This window comes from Phyllobates terribilis, unplaced genomic scaffold (assembly GCF_046119375.1).
Source record: "Phyllobates terribilis strain yellow unplaced genomic scaffold, ASM4611937v1 Scaffold_21__1_contigs__length_20361869, whole genome shotgun sequence".
NCBI lineage: Eukaryota > Metazoa > Chordata > Amphibia > Anura > Dendrobatidae > Phyllobates > Phyllobates terribilis.
The window spans coordinates 8,997,041-9,011,961 of record NW_027362781.1 but is presented as its reverse complement, the minus strand read 5'-3'; positions in this window follow the sequence as shown (position 1 = coordinate 9,011,961).

Here is a 14,921-nt window from a genome sequence, read left to right as displayed (position 1 = left end):
AAAGTGAAATTTTCAAAAATTCTGAAAATTGACTGAAAACGAAGAAATATCAAGGACTCATTGGGCGAATCGCTCTGGAACTGAAATCGGAACGCTCACTGACATTTCCCCTATCTGAAAGTCTGATAAACGCCGGAAAAATGACTAAGTACAAAAAAAAATTTTTTTTAACTTTTTTCAATTTTAACCCTGTGGGATATATATTCTACCCACACACATTTGGAACTCTCCCGAGGTACCCTCACACATATTATTCCCTCATTTAGTTAATATTTTCACAAAAAAGTGAAATTTGAAAATTGACTGAAAACGACGAAATATCAAGGACTCATTGGGCGAATCGCTCTGGAACTGAAATCGGAACGCTCACTGACATTTCCCCTATCTGAAAGTCTGATAAACGCCGGAAAAATGACTAAGTACAAAAAAAAATTTTCTTTAACTTTTTTCAATTTTAACCCTGTGGGATATATATTCTACCCACACACATTTGGAACTCTCCCGAGGTACCCTCACACATATTATTCCCTCATTTACTGGATATTTTCACAAAAAAGTGAAATTTTCAAAAATCCAGAAGATTGGCTGAAAACGACTAAATATCAAGGAAACATTGGGCAAATTGCTCTGGAACTGAAATCGGAACGCTCACTGACATTTGCCCTATCTGAAAGTCTGATAAACGCCGGAAAAAAGACTAAGTCCAAAAAAAAATTTTTTTCAACTTTTTTCAATTTTACCCCCGTGGGATATATATTCTACCCACACACATTTGGAACTCTCCTGGGGTACCCTCACACATATTATTCCCTCATTTAGTGGATATTTTCACAAAAAAGTGAAATTTTCAAAAATTCTGAAAATTGACTGAAAACGAAGAAATATCAAGGACTCATTGGACGAATCGCTCTGGAACTGAAATCGGAACGCTCACTGACATTTCCCCTATCTGAAAGTCTGATAAACGCCGGAAAAATGACTAAGTACAAAAAAAAATTTTTTAAACTTTTTTCAATTTTAACCTTGTGGGATATATATTCTACCCACACACATTTGGAACTCTCCTGGGGTACCCTCACACATATTATTCCCTCATTTAGTGGATATTTTCACAAAAAAGTGAAATTTTCAAAAATTCTGAAAATTGACTGAAAACGAAGAAATATCAAGGACTCATTGGGCGAATCGCTCTGGAACTGAAATCGGAACGCTCACTGACATTTCCCCTATCTGAAAGTCTGATAAACGCCGGAAAAATGACTAAGTACAAAAAAAAATTTTTTTTAACTTTTTTCAATTTTAACCCTGTGGGATATATATTCTACCCACACACATTTGGAACTCTCCCGAGGTACCCTCACACATATTATTCCCTCATTTAGTTAATATTTTCACAAAAAAGTGAAATTTGAAAATTGACTGAAAACGACGAAATATCAAGGACTCATTGGGCGAATCGCTCTGGAACTGAAATCGGAACGCTCACTGACATTTCCCCTATCTGAAAGTCTGATAAACGCCGGAAAAATGACTAAGTACAAAAAAAAATTTTCTTTAACTTTTTTCAATTTTAACCCTGTGGGATATATATTCTACCCACACACATTTGGAACTCTCCCGAGGTACCCTCACACATATTATTCCCTCATTTACTGGATATTTTCACAAAAAAGTGAAATTTTCAAAAATCCAGAAGATTGGCTGAAAACGACTAAATATCAAGGAAACATTGGGCAAATTGCTCTGGAACTGAAATCGGAACGCTCACTGACATTTGCCCTATCTGAAAGTCTGATAAACGCCGGAAAAAAGACTAAGTCCAAAAAAAAATTTTTTTCAACTTTTTTCAATTTTACCCCCGTGGGATATATATTCTACCCACACACATTTGGAACTCTCCTGGGGTACCCTCACACATATTATTCCCTCATTTAGTGGATATTTTCACAAAAAAGTGAAATTTTCAAAAATTCTGAAAATTGACTGAAAACGAAGAAATATCAAGGACTCATTGGACGAATCGCTCTGGAACTGAAATCGGAACGCTCACTGACATTTCCCCTATCTGAAAGTCTGATAAACGCCGGAAAAATGACTAAGTACAAAAGAAAAATTTTTTAAACTTTTTTCAATTTTAACCCTGTGGGATATATATTCTACCCACACACATTTGGAACTCTCCTGGGGTACCCTCACACATATTATTCCCTCATTTAGTGGATATTTTCACAAAAAAGTAAAATTTTCAAAAATTCTGAAAATTGACTGAAAACGACGAAATATCAAGGACTCATTGGGCGAATCGCTCTGGAACTGAAATCGGAACGCTCAGTGACATTTCCCCTATCTGAAAGTCTGATAAACGCCGGAAAAATGACTAAGCCCAAAAAAAAATTTTTTTTAACTTTTTTCAATTTTAACCCTGTGGGATATATATTCTACCCACACACATTTGGAACTCTCCCGAGGTACCCTCACACATATTATTCCCTCATTTAGTTAATATTTTCACAAAAAAGTGACATTTTCAAAAATTCTGAAAATTGACTGAAAACGACGAAATATCAAGGACTCATTGGTAGAATTGCTCTGGAACTGAAATCGGAACGCTCACTGACATTTGCCCTATCTGAAAGTCTGATAAACGTCGGAAAAATGACAGTCCAAAAAAAAAAATTTTTCAACTTTTTTCAATTTTACCCCCGTGGGATATGTATTCTACCCACACACATTTGGAACTCTCCTGGGGTACCCCCACACATATTATTCCCTCATTCAGTTAATATTTTCACAAAAAAGTGAAATTTTCAAAAATTCTGAAAATTGACTGAAAACGACGAAATATCAAGGACTCATTGGGTGAATCGCTCTGGAACTGAAATCGGAACGCTCACTGACATTTCCCTATCTGAAAATCTGATAAACGCCGGAAAAATGACTAAGTCCAAAAAAAAACTTTTTTTAAACTTTTTTCAATTTTAACCCTGTGGGATATATATTCTACCCACACACATTTGGAACTCTCCTGGGGTACCCTCACACATATTATTCACTCATTTAGTGGATATTTTCACAAAAAAGGGAAATTTTCAAAAATTCTAAAAATTTCCTGATAACGACGAAATATCAAGGACTCATCCGCCGAATCGCTCTGGAACTGAAATCGGAACGCTAACTGACATTTCCCCTATCTGAAAGTCTGATAAACGCTGAAAAAATGACTTAAGTCCAAAAAAAAATTTTTTTCAACTTTTTTCATTTTTACCCCTGTGGGATATATATTCTACCCACACACATTTGGAACTCTCCTGGGGTACCCTCACACATATTATTCCCTCATTTAGTGGATATTTTCACAAAAAAGTGAAATTTTCAAAAATCCAGAAAATTGGCTGAAAACGACTAAATATCAAGGACTCATTGGGCGATTTGCTCTGGAACTGAAATCGGAACGCTCACTGACATTTCCCCTATCTGAAAGTCTGATAAATGCCGGAAAAATGACTAAGTCCAAAAAAAAAATGTTTTCAACTTTTTTCAATTTTACTCCCGTGGGATATATATTCTACCCACACACATTTGGAACTCTCCTGGGGTACCCTCACACATATTATTCCCTCATTTAGTGGATATTTTCACAAAAAAGTGAAATTTTCAAAAATTCAGAAAATTGCCTGAAAACGACGAAATATCAAAGACTCATTGGGAGAATCGCTGTGGAACTGAAATCGGATCGCTCACTGACATTTCCCCTACCTGAAAGTCTGATAAACATCGGAAAAATGACTAAGTCCAAAAAAAAATTTTTTTTCAACTTTTTTCAATTTTAACACTGTGGGATATATATTCTACCCACACACATTTGGAACTCTCCTGGGATACCCTCACACATATTATTCCCTCATTTAGTGGATATTTTCACCAAAAGTGAAATTTTCAAAAATTCTGAAAATTTCCTGAAAACGACAAAATATCAAGGAATCATTGTGCGAATCGCTCTGGAACTGAAATCCGAACGCTCACTGACATTTCCCCTTTCTGCAAGTCTGATAAACGCCGAAAAAATGACTTAAGTCCAAAAAAAAAATGTTTTCAACTTTTTTCAATTTTACCCCTGTGGGATATATATTCTACCCACACACATTTGGAACTCTCCTGGGGTACCCTCACACATATTATTCCCTCATTTAGTGGATATTTTCACAAAAAAGGGAAATTTTCAAAAATTCTGAAAATTTCCTGAAAACGACGAAATATCAAGGACTCATCCGCCGAATCGCTCTGGAACTGAAATCGGAACGCTAACTGACATTTCCCCTATCTGAAAGTCTGATAAACGCCGGAAAAATGACTAAGTCCAAAAAAAAAATGTTTTCAACTTTTTTCAATTTTACCTCCGTGGGATATATATTCTACCCACACACATTTGGAACTCTCCTGGGGTACCCTCACACATATTATTCCCTCATTTGGTGGATATTTTCACAAAAAAAGGAAATTTTCAAAAATCCAGAAAATTTCCTGAAAACGACGAAATATCAAGGACTCATCCGCCGAATCGCTCTGGAACTGAAATCGGAACGCTCACTGACATTTCCCCTATCTGAAAGTCTGATAAACATCGGAAAAATGACTAAGTCCAAAAAAAAATTTTTTTAAATTTTACCCCTCTTCGGATATATATTCTACCCACACACATTTGGAACTCTCCTGGGGTACCCTCACACATATTATTCCCTCATTTAGTGGATATTTTCACAAAAAAAGTGAAATTTTCAAAAATCCAGAAAATTGTCTGAAAACGACGAAATATCAAGGACTCATTGGGCGAATCGCTCTGGAACTGAAATCGGAACGCTCACTGACATTTCCCCTATCTGAAAGTCTGATAAACGCCGGAAAAATGACTAAGTCCAAAAAAAAAATTTTTTCAACTTTTTTCAATTTTACCCCCGTGGGATATATATTCTGCCCACACACATTTGGAACTCTCCTGGGGTACCCTCACACATATTATTCCCTCATTTAGTGGATATTTTCACAAAAAAAGTGAAATTTTCAAAAATCCAGAAAATTGGCTGAAAATGACTAAATATCAAGGACTCATTGGGCGAATCGCTCTGGAACTGAAATCGGAACGCTCACTGACTTTTCCCCTATCTGAAAGTCTGATAAACGCCGGAAAAATGACTAAGTCCAAAAAAAAATTTTTTAAACTTTTTTAAATTTTACCCCCGTGGGATATATATTCTACCCACACACATTTGGAACTCTCCTGGGGTTCCCTCACACATATTATTCCCTCATTTAGTGGATATTTTCACAAAAAAGTGAAATTTTCAAAAACTCAGAAAATTGCCTGAAAACAACGAAATATCAAGGACTCATTGGGCGAACCGCTTTGGAACTAAAATCGGAACGCTCACTGACATTTCCCCTATCTGAAAGTCTGATAAACGCCGGAAAAATGACTAAGTCCAAAAAAAAAATGTTTTCAACTTTTTTCAATTTTACCCCCGTGGGATATATATTCTACCCACACACATTTGGATCTCTCCTGGGGTACCCTCACACATAATATTCCCTCATTTAGTGAATATTTTCACAAAAAAAGTGAAATTTTCAAAAATCCAGAAAATTGGCTGAAAACGACGAAATATCAAGGACTCATTGGGCGAATCGCTCTGGAACTGAAATCGGAACGCTCACTGACATTTCCCCTATCTGAAAGTCTGATAAACGCCGGAAAAATGACTTAAGTCCAAAAAAAAAATTGTTTTCAACTTCTTTCAGTATTACTCCCGTGGGATATATATTCTACCCACACACATTTGGAACTCTCCTGGGGTACCCTCACACATATTATTCCCTCATTTAGTGGATATTTTCACAAAAAAGTGAAATTTTCAAAAATTCAGAAAATTTCCTGAAAACGACGAAATATCAAAGACTCATCCGCCGAATCGCTCTGGAACTGAAATCGGAACGCTAACTGACATTTCCCCTATCTGAAAGTCTGATAAACGCCGGAAAAATGACTAAGTACAAAAAAAAAATTTTTTTCAACTTTTTTCAATTTTAACCCTGTGGGATATATATTCTACCCACACACATTTGGAACTCTCCTGGGGTACCCTCACACATATTATTCCCTCATTTAGTGGATATTTTCACAAAAAAGTGAAATTTTCAAAAATTCTGAAAATTGCCTGAAAACGACTAAATATCAAGGACTCATAGGGCGAATCGCTCTGGAACTGAAATCGGAACGCCCACTGACATTTCCCCTATCTGCAAGTCTGATAAACGCTGAAAAAATGACTTAAGTCCAAAAAAAAAATTTTTTAAACTTTTTTCAATTTTACCCCCATGGGATATATATTCTACTCACACACATTTGGAACTCTCCTGGGGTACACTCACACATATTATTCCCTCATTTAGTGGATATTTTCACAAAAAAGTGAAATTTTCAAAAATCAAGAAAATTGGCTGAAAACGACTAAATATCAAGGACTCATTGAGCAAATCGCTCTTGAACTGAAATCGGAATGTTCACTGACATTTCCCCTATCTGCAAGTCTGATAAACGCTGAAAAAATGACTTAAGTCCAAAAAAAAAATTTTTTAAACTTTTTTCAATTTTACCCCTGTGGGATATATATTCTACCCACACACATTTGGAACTCTCCTGGGGTCCCCTCACACATATTATTCCCTCATTTAGTGGATATTTTCACAAAAAAGTGAAATTTTCAAAAATCCAGAAAATTGGCTGAAAACGACTAAATATCAATGACTCTTTGGGCGAATTGCTCTGGAACTGAAATCGGAACGCTCACTGACATTTCCCCTATCTGCAAGTCTGATAAACGCTGAAAAAATGACTTAAGTCCAAAAAAAAAATTTTTTAAACTTTTTTCAATTTTACCCCCATGGGATATATATTCTACCCACACACATTTGGAACTCTCCTGGGGTACCCTCACACATATTATTCACTCATTTAGTGGATATTTTCACAAAAAAGTGAAATTTTCAAAAATCCAGAAAATTGGCTGAAAACGACTAAATATCCATGACTCATTGGGCGAATTGCTCTGGAACTGAAATCGGAACGCTCACTGACATTTCCCCTATCTGCAAGTCTGATAAACGCTGAAAAAATGACAAGTCCAAAAAAAAATTTTTTTAACTTTTTTCAATTTTACCCCCATGGGATATATATTCTACTCACACACATTTGGAACTCTCCTGGGGTACCCTCACACATATTATTCCCTCATTTAGTGGATATTTTCACAAAAAAGTGAAATTTTCAAAAATCCAGAAAATTTCATGAAAACGACGAAATATCAAGGACTCATTGGGCGAATCGCTCTGGAACTGAAATCGGAACGCTCACTGACATTTTCCCTATCTGAAAGTCTGATAAACGCCGAAAAAATGACTTAAGTCCAAAAAAAATTTTTTTTAACTTTTTTCAATTTTACCCCCGTGGGATATATATTCTGCCCACACACATTTGGAACTCTCCTGGGGTACCCTCACACATATTATTCAGTCATTTAGTGGATATTTTCACAAAAAAGTGAAATTTTCAAAAATTCTGAAAATTTCCTGAAAACGACGAAATGTCAAGGACTCATCTGCCGAATTGCTCTGGAACTGAAATCGGAACGCTCACTGACATTTCCCCTATCTGCAAGTCTGATAAATGCTGAAAAAATGACAAGTCCAAAAAAAAATTTTTTAAACTTTTTTCAATTTTACCCCCGTGGGATATATATTCTACCCACACACATTTGGAACTATCCTGGGGTACCCTCACACATATTATTCCCTCATTTAGTGGATATTTTCACAAAAAAGTGAAATTTTCAAAAATCCAGAAAATTGGCTGAAAACGACTAAATATCAAGGACTCATTGGGCGAATTGCTCTGGAACTGAAATCGGAACGCTCACTGACATTTCCCCTATCTGCAAGTCTGATAAACGCTGAAAAAATGACAAGTCCAAAAAAAAAATTTTTTAAACTCTTTTCAATTTTACCCCCGTGGGATATATACTCTACCCACACACATTTGGAACTCTCCTGGGGTACCCTCACACATATTATTCCCTCATTTAGTGGATATTTTCACAAAAAAGTGAAATTTTCAAAAATCCAGAAAATTGGCTGAAAACGACTAAATATCAAGGACTCATTGAGCGAATCGCTCTTGATATGAAATCGGAACGCTCTCTGACTTTTCCCCTATCTGCAAGTCTGATAAACGCTGAAAAAATTACTTAAGTCCAAAAAAATAATTTTTTAAACTTTTTTCAATTTTACCCCCATGGGATATATATTCTACCCACACACATTTGGAACTCTCCTGGGGTACCCTCACACATATTATTCCCTCATTTAGTGGATATTTTCACAAAAAAGTGAAATTTTCAAAAATCCAGAAAATTGGCTGAAAACGACTAAATATCAAGGACTCATTGGGCGAATTGCTCTGGAACTGAAATCGGAACGCTCACTGACATTTCCCCTATCTGCAAGTCTGATAAACGCTGAAAAAATGACTTAAGTCCAAAAAAAATTTTTTTAAACTTTTTTCAATTTTACCCCCGTGGGATATATATTCTACCCACACACATTTGGAACTCTCCTGGGTTACCCTCACTCATATTATTCCCTCATTTAGTGGATATTTTCACAAAAAAGTGAAATTTTCAAAAATTCTGAAAATTGCCTGAAAACGACTAAATATCAAGGACTCATTGGGCGAATTGCTCTGGAACTGAAATCGGAACGCTCACTGACATTTGCCCTATCTGAAACTTTGATAAACGCCGGAAAAATGACTAAGTACAAAAAAAAAATTTTTTTTCAACTTTTTTCAATTTTAACCCTTTGGGATATATATTCTACCCACACACATTTGGAACTCTCCTGGGGTACCCTCACACATATTATTCCCTCATTTAGTGGATATTTTCACAAAAAAAGTGAAATTTTCTAAAATCCAGAAAATTGGTTGAAAGATCAAGGACTCACTGGGCGAATTGTTCTGGAACTGAAATCGGAAAGCTCACTGACATTTCCCCTATCTGAAAGTTAGATAAACAACGGAAAAATGACTAAATCCCTCCAAAAAAAATGTTTCAACTTTTTTCAATTTTACCCCCGTGGGATATATATTCTACCCACACACATGTGGAACTCTCCTGGGGTACCCTCACACATATTATTCCCTCATTTAGAGGATATTTTCACAAATAAGTGAAATTTTAAAAAATTCAGCAAATTGCCTGAAAACGACGAAATATCAAGGACTCATCCGCCGAATCGCTCTGGAACTGAAATCAGAACAATCACTGACATTTCCCCTATCTGAAAGTCTGATAAATACCGGAAAAATGACTAAGTCCAAAAAAAAAATTTTTTCAACTTTTTTCAATTTTACCACAGTGGGATATATATTCTATCCACACACATTTGGAACTCTCCTGGGGTACCCTCACACATATTATTCCCTCATTTAGTGGATATTTTCACAAAAAAGTGAAAGTTTCAAAAATCCAGAAAATTGGCTCAAAACGACTAAATATCAATGACTCATTGTGCGAATCGCTCTGGAATTGAAATCGGAATGCTCACTGACATTTCCCCTATCTGAAAGTCTGATAAACGCCGGAAAAATGACTAAGTTCAAAAAAAAAATTTTTTCAACTTTTTTCAATTTTACCCCCGTGGGATATATATTCTACCCACACACATTTTGAACTCTCCTGGGGTACCCTCACACATGTTATTCCCTCATTTAGTGGATAGTTTCACAAATATGTGATATTTTCAAAAATTCAGAAAATTGCCTGAAAACGACGAAATATCAAGGACTCATTGGGCGAATCACTCTGGAACTGAAATCGGAACACTCACTGACATTTCCCCTATCTGAAAGTCTAATAAACGCCGAAAAAATGACTTAAGTCCAAAAAAAAAATTTTTCAACTTTTTTCAATTTTACCACCGTGGGATATATATCATATATACCACACACATTTGGAACTCTCCTGGGGTACCCTCACACATATTATTCCCTCATTTAGTGGATATTTTCACAAAAAAGTGACATTTTCAAAAATTCTGAAAATTGCCTGAAAACGCGAATCGCTCTGGAACTGAAATCACAACGAACACTCACATTTCCCCTATTTGAAAGTCTGATAAACGCCGTAAAAATGACTAAGTGCAAAAAAAAAATGTTTCAACTTTTTTCAATTTTACCACCGTGGGATATACATTCTACCCACACACATTTGGAACTATCCTGGGGTACCCTCACACATATTATTCCCTCATTTAGTGGATATTTTCACAAAAAAGTGAAATTTTCTAAAATCCAGAAAATTGGTTGAAAACAACTAAAGATCAAGGACTCATTGGGCGAATTGCTCTGGAACTGAAATCGGAAAGCTCACTGACATTTCCCCTATCTGAAAGTATGATAAACGCCGGAAAAATGACTAAATCCCCCCCAAAAAAATGTTTCAGCTTTTTTCAATTTTACCCCCGTGGGCTATATATTCTACCCACACACATTTGGAACTCTCCTCGGGCACCCTCACACATATTATTCCCTCATTTAGTGGATATTTTCACAAAAAAAGTGAAATTTTCAAAAATTCAGAAAATTGCCTGAAAACGACGAAATATCAAGGACTCATCCGCCTTATCGCTCTGGAACTGCAATCGGAACCCTCACTGACATTTCCCCTGTCTGAAAGTCTGATAAACGGCGGAAAAATGACAAAGTACAAAAAAAATATTTTTTTCAACTTTTTTCAATTTTAACCCTGTGGATTATATATTCTACCCACACACATTGGGAACTCTCCTGGGGTACCCTCACACATATTATTCCCTCATTTAGTGGATATTTTCACAAAAAAGTGAAATTTTCAAAAATTCAGAAAATTGCCTGAAAACGACGAAATATCAATGACTCATCCGCCGAATCGCTCTGGAACTGAAATCGGAACGCTCACTGACATTTCCCCTGTCTGAAAGTCTGATAAAAGGCGGAAAAATGACTAAGTACAAAAAAAATATTTTTTTCAACTTTTTTCAATTTTAACCCTGTGGATTATATATTCTACCCACACACATTTGGAACTCTCCTGGGGTACCCTCACACATATTATTCCCTTATTTAGTGGATATTTTCACAAAAAAGTGAAATTTTCTAAAATCCAGAAAATTGGTTGAAAGATCAAGGACTCATTGGGCGAATTGCTCTGGAACTGAAATCGGAAAGCTCACTGACATTTCCCCTATCTGAAAGTTAGAAAACGCCGGAAAAATGACTAAATCCCCAAAAAAAAAAGTTTCAACTTTTTTCAATTTTACCCCCGTGGGATATATATTCTACCCACACACATGTGGAACTCTCCTGGGGTACCCTCACACATATTATTCCCTCATTTAGAGTATATTTTCACAAAAAAGTGAAATTTTCAAAAATCCAGAAAATTGGCTCAAAACGACTAAATATCAAGGACTCATTGTGCGAATCGCTCTGGAACTGAAATCGGAATGCTCACTGACATTTCCCCTATCTGAAAGTCTGATAAACGCCGGAAAAATGACTAAATGCCCAAAAAAAAATTTTCAACTTTTTTCAATTTTACCCCCGTGGGATATATATTCTACACACACATTTGGAACTCTCCTGGGGTACCCTCACACATATTATTCCCTCATTTAGTGGATATTTTCACAAAAAAGTTAAATTTTAAAAAATTCAAAAAATTGCCTGGAAACGACGAAATATCAAGGACTCATCCGCCGAATCGCTCTGGAACTGAAATCGGAACGCTCACTGACATTTCCCCTATCTGAAAGTCTGATAAACGCCGGAAAAATGACTAAATGCCAAAAAAAAAATTTTCAACTTTTTTCAATTTTACAACCGTGGGATATATATTCTACCCACACACATTTGGAACTCTCCTGGGGTACCCTCACACATATTATTCCCTCATTTAGTGGATATTTTCACAAAAAAGTGAAATTTTCTAAAATCCAGAAAATTGGTTGAAAGATCAAGGACTCACTGGGCGAATTGTTCTGGAACTGAAATCGGAAAGCTCACTGACATTTCCCCTATCTGAAAGTTAGATAAACGCCGGAAAAATGACTAAATCCCTCCAAAAAAAATGTTTCAACTTTTTTCAATTTTACCCCCGTGGGATATATATTCTACCCACACACATGTGGAACTCTCCTGGGGTACCCTCACACATATTATTCCCTCATTTAGAGGATATTTTCACAAATAAGTGAAATTTTAAAAAATTCAGCAAATTGCCTGAAAACGACGAAATATCAAGGACTCATCCGCCGAATCACTCTGGAACTGAAATCAGAACAATCACTGACATTTCCCCTATCTGAAAGTCTGATAAATACCGGAAAAATGACTAAGTCCAAAAAAAAAATTTTTTCAACTTTTTTCAATTTTACCACAGTGGGATATATATTCTATCCACACACATTTGGAACTCTCCTGGGGTACCCTCACACATATTATTCCCTCATTTAGTGGATATTTTCACAAAAAAGTGAAAGTTTCAAAAATCCAGAAAATTGGCTCAAAACGACTAAATATCAATGACTCATTGTGCAAATCGCTCTGGAATTGAAATCGGAATGCTCACTGACATTTCCCCTATCTGAAAGTCTGATAAACGCCGGAAAAATGACTAAGTTCAAAAAAAAAATTTTTTCAACTTTTTTCAATTTTACCCCCGTGGGATATATATTCTACCCACACACATTTTGAACTCTCCTGGGGTACCCTCACACATGTTATTCCCTCATTTAGTGGATAGTTTCACAAATATGTGATATTTTCAAAAATTCAGAAAATTGCCTGAAAACGACGAAATATCAAGGACTCATTGGGCGAATCGCTCTGGAACTGAAATCGGAACACTCACTGACATTTCCCCTATCTGAAAGTCTAATAAACGCCGAAAAAATGACTTAAGTCCAAAAAAAAAATTTTTCAACTTTTTTCAATTTTACCACCGTGGGATATATATCATATATACCACACACATTTGGAACTCTCCTGGGGTACCCTCACACATATTATTCCCTCATTTAGTGGATATTTTCACAAAAAAGTGACATTTTCAAAAATTCTGAAAATTGCCTGAAAACGCGAATCGCTCTGGAACTGAAAGCACAACGAACACTCACATTTCCCCTATTTGAAAGTCTGATAAACGCCGGAAAAATGACTAAGTGCAAAAAAAAAATGTTTCAACTTTTTTCAATTTTACCACCGTGGGATATATATTCTACCCACACACATTTGGAACTATCCTGGGGTACCCTCACACATATTATTCCCTCATTTAGTGGATATTTTCACAAAAAAGTGAAATTTTCTAAAATCCAGAAAATTGGTTGAAAACATCTAAAGATCAAGGACTCATTGGGCGAATTGCTCTGGAACTGAAATCGGAAAGCTCACTGGCATTTCCCCTATCTGAAGGTATGATAAACGCCGGAAAAATGACTAAATCCCCCCCAAAAAAATGTTTCAGCTTTTTTCAATTTTACCCCCGTGGGCTATATATTCTACCCACACACATTTGGAACTCTCCTCGGGCACCCTCACACATATTATTCCCTCATTTAGTGGATATTTTCACAAAAAAGTGAAATTTTCAAAAATTCGGAAAATTGCCTGAAAACGACGAAATATCAAGGACTCATCCGCCTTATCGCTCTGGAACTGCAATCGGAACCCTCACTGACATTTCCCCTGTCTGAAAGTCTGATAAACGGCGGAAAAATGACAAAGTACAAAAAAAATATTTTTTTCAACTTTTTTCAATTTTAACCCTGTGGATTATATATTCTACCCACACACATTTAGAACTCTCCTGGGGTACCCTCACACATATTATTCCCTCATTTAGTGGATATTTTCACAAAAAAGTGAAATTTTCAAAAATTCAGAAAATTGCCTGAAAACGACGAAATATCAATGACTCATCCGCCGAATCGCTCTGGAACTGAAATCGGAACGCTCACTGACATTTCCCCTGTCTGAAAGTCTGATAAAAGGCGGAAAAATGACTAAGTACAAAAAAAATATTTTTTTCAACTTTTTTCAATTTTAACCCTGTGGATTATATATTCTACCCACACACATTTGGAACTCTCCTGGGGTACCCTCACACATATTATTCCCTCATTTAGTGGATATTTTCACAAAAAAGTGAAATTTTTTAAAAATTGCCTGGAAACGACGAAATATCAAGGACTCGTCCGCCGAATCGCTCTGGAACTGAAATCGGAACGCTCACTGACATTTCCCCTATCTGAAAGTCTGATAAACGCCGGAAAAATTACTAAGTCCAAAAAAAAAATGTTTTAACTTTTTTCAATTTTACCCCCGTGGGATATATATTCTACCCACACACATGTGGCACTCTCCTGGGGTACCCTCACACATATTATTCCCTCATTTAGAGTATATTTTCACAAAAAAGTGAAATTTTCAAAAATCCAGAAAATTGGCTCAAAACGACTAAATATCAAGGAATCATTGTGCGAATCGCTCTGGAACTGAAATCGGAATGCTCACTGACATTTCCCCTATCTGAAAGTCTGATAAACGCCGGAAAAATGACTAAATGCCCAAAAAAAAATTTTCAACTTTTTTCAATTTTACCCCCGTGGGATATATATTCTACACACACATTTGGAACTCTCCTGGGGTACCCTCACACATATTATTCCCTCATTTAGTGGATATTTTCACAAAAAAGTTAAATTTTAAAAAATTCAAAAAATTGCCTGGAAACGACGAAATATCAAGGACTCATCCGCCGAATCGCTCTGGA